Here is a 14,075-nt window from a genome sequence, read left to right as displayed (position 1 = left end):
ACAACATAGATGCTTTTTCTTTGTTTTTATTATTTAGTCAAAAGCAAAACATGATTTTTTTGTATCAAAAATATATATTCATATAACATTTTCAATTTTTCTTTTTTGTTTTGTGATTTACATGAATTATCAAAAAACATACATATACATAATCAATAAATGTAAACACCAATTAGATCGTTGCCTAAAGCAAAAACAATGCTTGAATAGTTGACAGTGCCCCTCAAAGAACAACAAAAAATATGTACATAAAGATTTAGCTGCCTAATCCCACATACCAACATCCATACCACATACCACAAAATATACACAAAAAAGATTGTAAAACATATATTTTACAACTGGAAAGGTCTTCTTTTAATTATTATCTGTCAACGTATTATTCTGCTGACATTTTTCTCAAACTGAATTTTTCTTTTTTTCCTTCGGTTTAAGTTGATCCATAGGAGTTTATTTTCCAGTTGTGAAAATAGTTGGTCTGGTCTACGTACGTTTCGGTGATAGAATGATTAAGATCACCTTCCTCAGGACCATCAAAGAGTTAAAAACCGTAGAGGGGCTACTTTTATTATGTTTCAACACAGATTGTATAGTTGAATCGCTATGCTGGGACCTCTGTGGTAACTATGTAGTAAAATATGAAGCCGTAGTTCGTACACTCTGCAAGAGGACTGTCTACTTGAATATATGCCGGGTCAGAAATTCTTATAATGGTTAAATTTTGTTCTATGTGGCCCGTGTTAGCCTTGCGCCATTAGTATCTTCTTGCGTGAGAATGTATCTCTTAGCGGAGTGCAAAACGCCAGACAAGAGGGTTGTCTATTTTGCATTGGGGTGCCTGTTGTCCATGTTTACCTTATACATGGTGTTCAAGGTATTGGTTCTCTCGTGATTCAATACAGCGTGACTCTCTAGTTGCTTCAGAAGTGTCCTTAAACTGCTTATTTCAAAACTGTACTATTTCTATCGACTATACGCATTACGCGTGAGTGTTTCCACTCTAGAATCCCGTGGGCCTCCCACTTCCTAACTGTTGGTAGTGTAGAGTAGCCCCAGCGATTCCCTAGGCCTAGGCCTATCCTATTTCTGTGACAGTGGTCCTTATACCACTTCTTTAGTATATGGTTTGCGTGGCCCCTAGGGCCTAACTGTATTACTTACCTGTGTGACTTAATGTATGTTTAAATAAGACTGTGTTGTACTTACCTCGAATCTCATAAAGAGTGCTGAGGGTTTGACTAGAATAAATACACTTTATTTTATATATATATCTGGGGATTATATATGGTATCACAGCTGGCTTCACATGCCATTCAGAGTTTAGCCTAAGACTGCTCTTGTCCATGCTACCACTAGGGTAGCTGGTCTATAAGGTTGACTGTACAACCAATCACCATAAGGGTTGTTTGGACTGATATAAGGTGTACACTAGAACTAGTGACATCATACATCAGGCCAACTTCTCACACCTACCTACTATCTAGCGAAACCACAGCCAAGGGAACAGGCTTGGCAGAATCAGCGGGGAAAGATGGTCCTGTTAAGCTTGACTCTAGTCTGGCACTGTGAAGAAACATGAGAGGTGTAGGATAAGTGGAAGGCCCTCGGGCCGTCGGTGAAATACCACTACTAATTGCTTTTTCACTTACCCGGTGAGGTGGGGGGGGCGAGCCCCGTGGGGCTCTCGCTTCTGGCTCCGCGACCCGCTCCGGGGACAGTGGCAGGTGGGTAGTTTGACTGGGGCGGTACAACTGTCAAACGATAACGCAGGTGTCCTAAGGCGAGCTCAGGGAGGACAGAAACCTCCCGCGGAGCAGAAGGGCAAAAGCTTGCTTGATCTCGATTTTCAGAATGAATACAGACCGTGAAAGCGGGGCCTCACGATCCTTCTGACTTTTTGGGTTTCAAGCAGGAGGTGACAGAAAAGTTACCACAGGAATAACTGTCTTGTGGCGGCCAAGCGTTCATAGCGACGTGGCTTTTTGATCCTTCGATGTCGGCTCTTCCTATCATTGTGAAGCAGAATTCACCAAGCGTTGGATTGTTCACCCACTAATAGGGAACGTGAGCTGGGTTTAGACCTTTGTGAGACAGGTTAGTTTTACCCTGCTGATGATGTGTTGTTGCAATAGTAATCCTACTCAGTACGAGAGGAACCACAGGTTCAGACATTTGGTGTATGTGCTTGGCTGAGGAGCCAATGGGGCGAAGCTACCATCTGTGGGATTATGACTGAACGCCTCTAGGTCAGAATCCCCCCGAAACCGTAACGATACTGCAGTGCCGTGGAGCCTCGGTTGGCCTGGGATAGCCGGCCTCTCTCGGGGGCTGGTGCGTAGGGCCGCTCGGTTGGTGACCGGAGCGCGGGCGGAAGGGGTCCGCCTCCATCGCTCTTAGTGCACCGCATGTTCGTGGGGCACCCGGTGCTAAATCATTCGTAGATGATCTGATTCTGGGTCAGGGTTTCGTAAGTAGCAGAGCAGCTACCTCGCTGCGATCTATTGAAAGTCATGCTCTGAGCCAAGCTTTTGTTTCTCCGTGCGTGGTCGCCCGCGGACGCCTTCCTCCACCACACCCAGGGGTGGGTCCCTCTGCCGCCGGGTCGGCGGGGGGACACGGAGGGGGTAACGTGGGTTCGCGGTAGGCTGCCTCCACCACATGCCCTCTGGCATGGGGGCCTCCGCCTCTTGTCCCTGCCCCACCGGGGTGCGGGGTTGGGGGCCAACATCCCTTGTGGGTCGGCAGGGTGACCAGATGGCCTGGGCCAGCCAGGCCTGTCCTTCCCGCTGCTTCAGTCAGACAGGGAGGTGAGCAGCAGCCACGGGGAAGTAGGCTTCCGAGTGGCTGCCTCGGTGCGCCTGGCCACCCCTCGCCGGACTGCAAGGGCGACTGGGTACGGCACCCTCCCAGGCCCTCTGGGTGTTGTGTCGTCCCGGGCCATCTGGTCGCCTGGCTGAGTGACCAGATAGCCCTGCGGGCCGGGTGACCAGATGGCCCTGCGGGCCTGGTGACCAGATGGCCCTGCTGGCCGGGTGACCAGATGGCCCTGTGGGCTGGGTGACCAGATGGCCGGCCTGTCAGCCGGCCGGGCTAACTCCAACTTGTGTCCTTCCCCAAAGTTCTGTTAGCCCTCACTATGTGGGGGCTTAATAGTCGAGAAAAATGGGCTCCCTGGGCAGGCCGTCGGGGCGAGGACGTGGCCTGGGCTTAACCCTCCTTGGTTCCAGCCAAGGGTCAAGGTGCTGGGGACCGGGGGGTCCCCCGGGGCCCAGGGAGGCTCTCCCCAGCCTGGCTAACGTTCGGAAGCTGGGACAGGGCCCGGGGCTTGAGCTCTGTCTGGCAGGCACTGGGGTGCGGGAGCCCCCCATCCTGCACACCAGCCGAGGGTCCGGGCGCTGGGGACTGGGGTCCACCAGGGCCCAGGGAGGCTCTCGCCAGCCTGGCTAGGGTTCTGAAGCTGGGACAGGGCCTGGGGCTCGAGCTCCATCTGGTGGGCCCCGGGGTGTGTGAGCCCCCGTCCTGCAAGCCATCATAGGGTCTGGGCGCTGGTTACGGGGGTCTATCAGGGCCCGGGGAGGCTCTCCCCAGCCTAGCTAGGTTTCTGAAGCTGGGTCCTGGCCTGGGGTTTGAGCTCCATCTGGCAGGCCTCGAGGTGTGTTAGCCCCCATCCTGCAAGCCATCATAGGGTCCGAGTAGCCATCATAGGGTCCGGGCGCTGGTTACGGGGGTCCATCAGGGCCCGGGAACGCTCTCCCCAGCCTGGCTAGGGTTCTGAAGCTGGGTCCGGGCCTGGGGCTTGAGCTCCATCCGGCAGGCCCCGGGGTGTGGGAGCCCCTGTCCTGCAAGCCATCAGAGTGTCCGGGCGCTGTTTACGGGGGTCCATCAGGGCCCAGGAGGCTCTCCCCAGCCTGGCTAGGGTTCTGAAGCTGGGTCCGGACTGGGGCTTGAGCTCCATCCGGAAGGCCCCGGGGTGCGGGATCCTCGCATCCTGCAAGCAAGCAGATGGTCCGGGGATCCCATTGGGGCCCGGGAAGGCTCCCCCCGGCCTAGCTAGGGTTCAGCAGCTGTGACCGGGCCCGGGGCTTGTGCTCCGTCCCAGGTTGCGGGAGCCCCCGTCCTGCAAGCCAGCAGAGGGTCTGAGTGCTGGGGACGGGGGTCCACTGGTGAGGATCTCCCCGGCCTGGCTAGGGTTCGGAAGCTAGGACTAGGCCCGGGGTTTATGCTCTGTCCGGCGGTGTTAGACCTGGCACCTTGGTGTGCATCTCCCTTCCACTTTTTGTCGCTGTGCCTCATGTGTTTTGCTGGTGTTGGCTGCTCAGAGCACTGTGCCATTGCCAACCAGTGCCACAGTGCAAGTGCTCCCTATTTAAAATGTATATGTTGGTTGGATTCCATGATTGGCTTATTTGGTTTACTATCAGACCCCAGTAAAGTGCACCAGGAGTGCCCAGGGCTTGTAAATACAAATGCCGCTGGTGGGCTTGCAGCACTGGTTGTGCCACCCACAGACGCGGCCTGGTAAAGTGTGTCTAGGGTCTGACATTGCAGAACCTGCGTGCAGTCTGGTACTGTCATGCTGACTGGCAAGTGCCCCCACTTGCCAGTTCCTAAACCTTCCCTTAACTTCATGTTAGTCACCCCTATGGTAGGCCAAAGGGCAGGGAGCATTGTAAGCATAAGGTAGGACAAGCCCTGATGTGTGTGGCATGTCCTAATAGTGAATTACAGCCATTTTCGTTTTTCACTATTGTAAGGCTACCCTGTTCTCATAGGCCAGAATGGGCTGTTAAGATTGTTACATCCTATGATCCTAACAGACCCAGGGAACATGGTAGAAAATCGAGTTTAGTATGCCTGAACTCAGAATAATAAAATTCATCTTTTAGCAAAGTTTATTTTAATGTTCTGTGTTTGCAAACGCCACTTTTAGAAAGTTGGCCTTTGCCTACCTAAGCATTTCAGCCCGCCTCTGCGCTGATGTGTATCTGCTGTCTGGTTTGTGTGATTGACAGGGCTGGGGAATCCCAGAGGGGCAGGACTAGGTAGCCAGGTGGTGAATAGGAAGATTACACCAGGATGGGTGGGAGGAGTGCACCTGGACTCTGAATAGGGCTGTGCTCTGCCACCACAATGCTGGCTCCACCACCTGTGGAGCGCCTGATGACTCTGCCCTGCACACTGAAAGCAGAAGCCTGCATCATGTCAACAAAGTGCTCAGAAACCGAACCGAACTAGGCAAGGGCCCACCTGGCCTGCGAGAACAAAAGAAATGTAGTATAAGTATAGGAGCCCTGCTCCTAAGAAATCAGATCCTGTCCTGCCAAGAAGAAACCTCTGTCCGACGAGAAGGAACTGGGAAAGCTGCATGGAGGAGTACTGTCCCTGACCTGGGGGATTGGCCTGCAGTGGTTGCCTTGCTGCTGAAGAAGAGGAAGAAAAGACCAAAGAAACTTTTATTTGACTTGTGCTGAAGATCTCCAAGGGCTTGTGAGTGAGCTTGTCCCCTGAACGAAGTCCCAGGACCAGTGGACTTCACCGCCGTGAGAGTGCAGCAGAAAACGGACGTTTTCCCTGTAATCCTGAAGCGAACTGCTGTGTACGCCTCGACGATTGAAGCGTACCCCCCCTGGAAGCCTGCACCCAGCTGTCCGGCCCAAACAACGTGACTAAGGCCCCCCTATGAGCCGTAGCTCGCACCGCAAAGGAAGGTATCGTCCGGCCTGAGCAACGCGACTAACAGGCCCCTACGAGCCGTAGCTCGCACCGTAATGGAAGGACTGCGAACCATACTTGCTTCCATCCCCTACGAACTGTACTGCCCAGCGTACGCTCCTTTCCCCTGCTTTGGGAAGGCTGTGGTGCGCACGGTAGTCGCGTACATCTACCCTGAGCAGAGCGTGCTGTTCGCTTGTGTCCAGCACTTCAAATCAAGATTGCCGATCTCACGGTATGGCGTGAACACCGCAATGAACATTGAAAGCACAGTACCTACGCACCATCCCCTGAAGCCCTGCAAACCCATGGTCCAACGTACCGTAGTACGCACAGCACCAGGAGGACAACACACCGTACATCGCGCTTGATGTCAGCGCAGCACCCGTGACGAACTCACCAAAAGATAAAGGTACTGTGCCTGTTCCCACCGTAGGGTGTACGCTTCATCCCGAAGCGCCTGCGGTGCGTGTGAGACCCGTTCCCAAGCAGTTTTGACCGCGTACGAAGCGTAAGGAAAGGAACGAAGCGCGCAGAACTTTAAAACTACGCTAAACCAAATAACTCTTTTTCTAATAAGTATTGTGGGCCGTTTAAACGTTATCTGGTCTTGTGCTAACCCTAATCTATATATATAAAGTACTATTTTTTATATATCCCAGTGTGGAGTCCATTTGTGGGGTTGTCACTGAGTTACTGTGTGTGTGTTCACAAATGCTTAACCTAAACGCTCTGAGTAGGCCTTGACTGCTCGCGCCAAGCTACCTAGAGGGTGAGCAGGGGTTATTGTAGGAGTGTACCCCCTTACCCTGACTAGAGAAAAGGTTCCTTGCTTGACACAAGTACCTACCTGTGCCAACCAGAGAACCCAGATTCTAACATTGGTGGTCAGCGGTGAGGATTCTGAATTTACATTTGTGATACATATACAGTGATTGGTGAACGCCACATAGTGAAGGCAGACCAATAGCGCAACCAAATACTCTTTTAATTTTCGTTTTGCTGGAAATCGCCATTTTCTAAGAAATCATGCCTGGTTCAGTCATTGTGGAGAGAGCAGCATCTGTAGTCTCTGAAATTGAAGATATTGAATGGGAAGAGGAGAGAGTAGAGACCTACACCAAGGCCCAGCTGAAGGGCTTCTGCAAGAAATTCAAAGTTACTCATGTTGGATGTAAAGTCAAAGCAGACCTACTCAAGGCGCTGAGGGCCTGGATTGAGTCAAGGTCACCTGAGGATGTGCTAGTAGTTGAACGAGCAGAAAGCGTCCATAGCTTTGGCAGAGGCCTGTCGCCAGAAGAGTTGGCAGGTAGAAAAGAAACCAGGATGCATGAGATGGAGATGGAAAAACTTAAATTGAATGGGCAACTGGAGCTGGAAAGCAAAAAGCTGGCTCTGGAAGAAAGAAAAATCCAAATGGACCATGACATGAGATTGAGAGAATTAGATCTAAAAGCTAAAAGTTTAGAGTCTACTCCCTCTGGTGGCAGCACACCGTCAGTGCAGGCAGAATCAAGGGTGTACATACCAAAATATGTGGTAAAGGAATTTTTGAAGAATGATGACATAGGGCAGTGGTTCAAGGCCTATGAGGTAGCCATGTCCTCCCACCAGGTCCCTAAGAAAGATTGGGGAGCGGGGTTGTGGGGACGGTTCCTTAGTGAGGGGCAGAACACACTGCTAGACTTGCCCTCAGATGATTATAATTCTTATCCCCATATGAAAGCAGCTTTGATGACTAGGTATGGGTTGACCCCTGAGTTGTATAGGCAAAGGTCCAGGGGTTGTACAAAGATTCCCAACAGTACGTATGTGGAGTATGTAACTTTTTTTTGCAGAGCACTGGATGGTTGGGTGAAGGGTAGCAAAGTTGATGATTTTCAAGGGCTTTTTGATTTAATGGCATGGGAGCACTTGTCCAGTAATTGTTTTCCTGAGCTACGCCAGCACCTGATTGATAGTAGTCTGACTAACCCTAGAAAGCTTGCTGAGGAGGCAGACCGCTGGGTCAGTACCAGGGTCCACAAGGGTCCAATGGGCGATTCCGCCAAAGGTGGGCAGGGTCCCCAGCAGAAGAGTGGGGGGGACAGGGGTAACCAGAGGGAGTTTCCAAGAAGGCCCCAAAGTAATCCCCAAGGGAACCAAGGGAAAGGTTCTCAGCCTCCCCCACCCCAGAAACTGCCCGGGGCCCGACAGGTCCACCTGTTCAAAAGGGGCCCATAAAATGTTACAAGTGTGGTAACATGGGGCATTTTGCCTCTGATTTAAAGTGTCCTTTGTATGGTAAACCAGCACCCACTGGTGCTCCACCCCGGCAGATGGCTAGTGTAGCCTTGGGGGAGGAGATGGCAGTCCAAGGTGGATGGGGTCCCGCAGAGATGTCCTTTGTCTCATTAGGAGACTGTGAGATGGTCCCCCAAACACAGCTGCCTGATAACAATAAGAAATACAGGCAGTGGGTGACCATCAATGGCCGTAGAGTTGAAGCCCAGAGAGATACAGGAGCCAGTGTGACAGCTGTTTAGTGTCACCTGGTGTCTCAAGAGCAGGTTGTCCCAGGAGCATTCTATCCAGTTGTTGCCGCTGACAACACAGAGAGCCACTGCAAGGTGGCTCAGGTTCCCTTTGAGTGTGGGGGGGGTCTCTGGTACACTTCAGGTAGCTGTGAAACCCGCCATGCCTGTAGACCATCTGTTGGGGAACGATTTGGAGAGCTCACCTTGGGTTAAGGTGGAGCGGAGTGCTCACCTGGAGATGTTGGGTATGCCGGATGGGGCGTGTGTCACCACACGGTCCATGGCAGCAAGTAGAGGTGCTCAAGAGGTCCTGGAGCCTGAGAGGGAGGCCCAGGGACCGGCCTTAGAAGTTCCCACGGCCCAGGAGGAAGCAGACCTTGAGGGGGATGCCCTGGAGCCTACCGGGGAACAGATAGCTGAACGGGGGGACCTGCCTGAGCTGACCCATTGGCAGCAGGAAGGAGGCCCCTCCAGGGAGGACTTTTGTAAGACGCAGAAAGAATGCCCTTCTCTCGTGGGTATGCGGCAGCAGGTTGCAGACCAGGCCGCAGGTGATCAGTCTGGGTCACATTTCATTTACTGGGAGAACGACCTCCTGTATTCAGAGCCTAAGGTTGCTGAGCCTGTGTCAGCCCGTGTGCTGGTGGTACCCCAGGACTTCAGAGCCTTCCTACTGGGGCTGGCTCACGATGTGCCATTGGCAGGACATTTGGGGCAGTACAAGACCTTTGAAAGGCTTGTCACCCACTTTTATTGGCCCCAAATGTGCAGGAGTTCAGACACTCACTGCAGGACCTGTCAGACTTGTCAGGCAAGTGGAAAGAGTGGGAGGAAGCAGAAGGCTCGTCTCCAGCCATTCCCTGTGGTCAGTACCCCATTCCAGTGAGTGGGGATTGACATTGTGGGGCCACTGGACCCCAGGACAGCCATGGGCAACAGGTTTATCCTGGTCCTGGTGGACCATGCCACCCGGTACCCGGAAGCCATCCCTCTGAGGGCAGTGACGCCCCCCGTGGTGGGACGTGCACTGATGAGAATTTTCTCCAGAGTGGGATTCCCTCTAGAGGTGGTGTCTGACCGGGGTACCAATTTCATATCCAAGTATATGAAATCCCTTTGGCAAGAGTGTGGTGTAACCTACAAGTTTACCACACCTTACCACCCCCAAGGAAACGGGTTGGTTGAGAGATTCAACCGTACCCTCAAGGGCATGATAATGGGTCTGGAAGAACCCATGAGGCGTAAGTGGGACGTCCTCTTAGCATGCCTTCTCTTTGCGTACCGTGAGGTGCCACAGAAGTCTCTTGGGGTCAGCCCCTTTGAGCTCCTGTATGGCCACCCAGTGAGAGGACCTCTAAGTCTGGTCAAGGAAGGCTGGGAGCAATCTCCCAGGAAACCTGCCCAGAATGTATATAGCTACATGCTGGCCTTCAGGAATCAGACTAGGCGATTCAGGCAACTTGCTGAGGCAAATCTGGAAGCCAGCCAGGAGGAGATGAAGCGGTGGTACAACCTGAATGCCACTCTGGTAGAGCTTCAGCCTGGACAGAAGGTGTGGGTCTTGGCCCCCGTGGAGCCTTGTGTGCTCCAGGATAAGTGGACCGGTCCCTTTGAGGTTGTGGAGCGCAGGAGTCCTGTTACCTGTTTGGTGGACTTGCTGTCTCCAAGGAACCCCTTAAGGGTCCTTCATGTCAACCGCCTCAAGCCCCACTTGCAGAGGTCCCAAGTGGGCATGCTCTTGGCAACAGATGCTGGGATGGAAGAGGAGACCGAGCATCTTCCTGACCTCCTGTCAGCCCAGGAGCAAGATGGGTCAGTGGATGGTGTCATCCTCTCTTCCGCCCTGACCCCTGAGCAACAGAATGATTGTCGCCAGTTGCTGGGACAATTTTCTGATCTGTTTTCCCTGGTTCCCGGTGTCACTGATTGGTGCGTCCATGATGTGGACACTGGGCATAGTACACCCGTGAGGCACAAGGCCTACAGTGTGACTGAGAGGGTGAGGGCGTGGATCAAGGAGGAGGTCTCCAAGATGTTTGCACTCGGGGTAATTGAGTCCTCCAGCAGTCCTTGGGCCAGCCCAGTGGTCAGTGCCGGGAGCCACACCCGAACTCCGGTTCTGTGTGGACTACCGAGGACTCAATTCAGTCACCAGGACTGACGCACACCCCATCCCCAGAGCTGATGAGCTCATAGATTGGCTAGGGGCTGCCAACTACCTCAGCACGTTTGATTAAACGTCTGGGTACTGGCAGATCCAGGTTATGCCCTTTGGGATGAAGAGTGCCCCTGCCACCTTCCAGAGGTTGGTCAACCAGGTGTTGGCTGGACTGGATTCGTTCAGTACAGCCTACCTGGATGACATCGCAGTGTTCAGCTCCACTTGGGAAGAACACCTGCTCCACCTCTGGAAAGTGTTGATGGCGCTGCAGAGGGCATGCCTCACGATCAAGGCGAGTAAGTGCCAGATCGGGCAGATTTCCATGGTGTACTTGGGGCACCAGGTTGGGAGCGGCCAGGTGGCGCCCCTTCAACCCAAGATAGAAACCATCCTGAATTGGGAGTCGCCCAAAACCCAGACAGAGGTGAGAGCCTTCCTAGGTCTCACCGGGTACTACAGGAGGTTTGTCAAGGGGTATGGCAACATTGTTGCCCCCTTGACAGCGCTGACTTCTAGGAAGCAGCCCAGGAAAGTTATTTGGACTGACACCTGTCAGAAAGCTTTTGAGGCCCTGAAAACTGCTATGTGCACGGCGTCCGTGCTCTTGGCTCCCAACTTCTCCAAAGAGTTTATCGTTCAGACAGACGCTTCAGAGCATGGTGTGGGGGCTGTTCTTTCACAGATTAATGAGGAGGGCCTAGATCAACCTGTAGCCTTCCTTAGCAGGAGGTTACTTCCACGGGAACAGAAATGGAGTGCTATTGAGCGTGAGGCATTTGCTGTGGTCTGGGCACTGAAGAAGTTAAGACCCTACCTGTTTGGGTCTCACTTCCGGGTTCAGACAGACCACAGGCCCCTCAGATGGTTGATGCATATGAGGGGTGAGAATCCAAAGCTGTTGAAGTGGTCCATTTTCCTACAGGGTATGGATTTCACGGTGGAACATCGCCCTGGCACAGATCACGCCAATGCTGACGGTCTGTCCAGATTTTTCCGCCTTAGTGATGAGGAACTCCCTGGGGTAGGGTAGTTCTCCCCACATATCAGCTGGAGGGGACACATGTTAGACCTGGCACCTTGGCGTGAGTCTCCCTTCCACTTTTTGTCGCAGTGCCTCATGTGTTTTGCTGGTGTTGGCTGCTCAGAGCACTGTGCCACTGCCAACCAGTGCCACAGTGCAAGTGCTCCCTATATAAAATGTATATGTTGGTTGGATTCCATGATTGGCTTATTTGGTTTACTAGCAGACCCCAGTAAAGTGCACCAGGAGTGCCCAGGGCTTGTAAATACAAATACCGCTGGTGGACTTGCAGCACTGGTTGTGCCACCCACAGACGCGGCCTGGTAAAGTGTGTCTAGGGTCTGCCATTGCAGAACCTGCGTGCAGTCTGGTACTGTCATGCTGACTGGCAAGTGCCCCCACTTGCCAGTCCCTAAACCTTCCCTTAACTTCAGGAGTACTGTCCCTGACCTGGGGGATTGGCCTGCAGTGGTTGCCTTGCTGCTGAAGAAGAGGAAGAAAAGACCAAAGAAACTTTTATTTGACATGGGCTGAAGATCTCCAAGGGCTTGTGAGTGAGCTTGCCCCCTGAACGAAGTCCCAGGACCAGTGGACTTCACCGCCGTGAGAGCGCACCGGAAAACGGACCGTTTTCCCCGTAATCCTGAAGCAAACTGCTGTGTACGCCTCGACGATTGAAGCGTACCCCTCCTGGAAGCCTGCACCCAGCTGTCCGGCCCGAACAACGTGACTAAGGGCCCCCACGAGCCGTAGCTCGCACCGCAAAGGAAGGTATCGTCCGGCCTGAGCAACGCGGCTAACAGGCCCCTACGAGCCGTAGCTCGCACCGTAATGGAAGGACTGCGAACCGTACTTGCTTCCATCCCCTACGAACAGTACTGCCCAGGTAAGCTCCTTTCCCCTGCTTTGGGAAGGCTGCGGTGCGCACGGTAGTCGCGTACGTCTCCCCTGAGCAGAGCGTAGTGTTCGCTTGTATCCAGCACTTCAAATCAAGATTGCCGATCTCACAGTACGGCGCGAACGCCGCGACGAACATTGAAAGCACCGTACCTACGCACCATCCCCTGAAGCCCTGCAAACCCAAGGTCCAACGTACCGTAGTACGCACAGTACCAGGAGGACAACGCACCGTACATCGCGCTTGATGTCAGCGCAGCACCCATGACGAACTCACCAAAAGATAAAGGTACTGTGCCTGTTCGCACCGTAGGGTGTACGCTTCATCCCGAAGCGCCTAGGGTGCGTGTGAGACCCGTTCCCAAGCAGTTTTGACCGCGTACGAAGCGTACGGAAAGGAAAGAAGCACGCAGAACTTTAAAACTACGCTAAACTAAAGAACACTTTTTCCAATAAGTATTGTGGGCCGTTTAAACGTTATCTGGTCTTGTTCTAAGCCTAATCTATATATATAAAGTACTATTTTTTATATATCCCAGTGTGGAGTCCATTTGTGGGGTTGTCACTGAGTTACTGGTGTGTGTTCACAAATGCTTAACCTAAACGCTCTGAGATAGGCCTTGTCTGCTCGCGCCAAGCTACCCAGAGGGTGAGCAGGGGTTATTATAGGAGTGTACCCCCTTACCCTGACTAGAGGAAAGGTTCCCTGCTTGACACAAGTACCTACCTGTGCCAACCAGAGAACCCAGATTCTAACAGGCGGGCCCCGGGGTGCGGGAGCCTCCCGTCCTGCAAGCCAGCCGAGGGTCCGGGCGCTGGGGACGGAGGTCCACTGGGGCCCGGGGAGGCTCTCCCCGGCCTGGCTAGGGTTCGGAAGCTGGGACCGGGCCCGGGGCTCGTGCTGCATCCCAGGGTCCTAGGCCACAGGAGCACCCCGTCCTGGAAGCCAGCCGCGGGTTCGGGCGCTGGGGACGGGGTGTTCCACCGGGGCCCGAGGAGGCTCTCACTGGCCTGGCTAGGGTTCGGAAGCTGGGACCGGGCCCGGGGCTCGTGCTGCATCCCAGGGTCCCAGGCCGCAGGAGCCCCCCGTCCTGTAAGCCAGCCGAGGGTCCGGGTGCTGGTGACGGGAGTCCACCGGGGCCATGGGAGGCTCTCCCCGGCCTGGCTAGGGTTTGGAAGCTGAGACCGGGCCCGGGGCTCGTGCTGCGTTCCAGGGTGTGGGAGCCCCCCCGTCTTGGAAGCCAGCCGAGTGTCCGGGTGCTGGGGACGGGGTGGTCCTCCGGGGCCCGAGGAGGCACTCACCGGCCTGGCTAGGATTCGGAAGCTGGGACCGGGCCCGGGGCTCGTGCTGCATCCCAGCGTCCCAGTCCGCAGGAGCCCCCCGTCCTGTAAGCCAGCCGAGGGTCTGGGTGCTGGTGACGGGGGTCCACCGGGGTCCGGGGAGGCTCTCCCCAGCCTGGCTAGGGTTTGGAAGCTGAGACCGGGCCCAGGGCTCGTGCTGCGTTTCAGGCTTGCGGGAGCCCCCCGTCCTGCAAGCCAGCCAAGGGTTAGGGTGCTGGGGAAGGGTGTCCACCGGGGCCCGGGGAGGCTCTCCCCAGCCTGGCTGTTTTCAGAAGCAGGGACCGGGCCGGGGAGCAGGGGTGTCAGGCTTTATCCGCTACGCTGGTGGAGCGGAGTTTTCTGCCCACCCCTATATGACCCTGTGGTGCGGGAGCCCCCGTCCTGCGGCCTGGCAAGGTCGGGGTGCCCCTTATGGGGTCCATTGGGC

General features: G+C 54.2%; 1 pseudogene; it reads left to right on the top strand.

Moving 5' to 3' along the window:
* Positions 1–2,532, top strand: part of LOC146869381 (28S ribosomal RNA) — a 7,523-nt pseudogene extending 4,991 nt beyond the window's left edge.
* The last annotated feature ends 11,543 nt before the right edge of the window (positions 2,533–14,075 follow it).

The sequence above is a fragment of the Triturus cristatus genome, chromosome 1_1 (assembly GCF_964204655.1).
Source record: "Triturus cristatus chromosome 1_1, aTriCri1.1, whole genome shotgun sequence".
NCBI lineage: Eukaryota > Metazoa > Chordata > Amphibia > Caudata > Salamandridae > Triturus > Triturus cristatus.
Note: the sequence above shows the minus strand (reverse complement) of the source record. Positions and strands in the feature narration are given on the sequence as shown.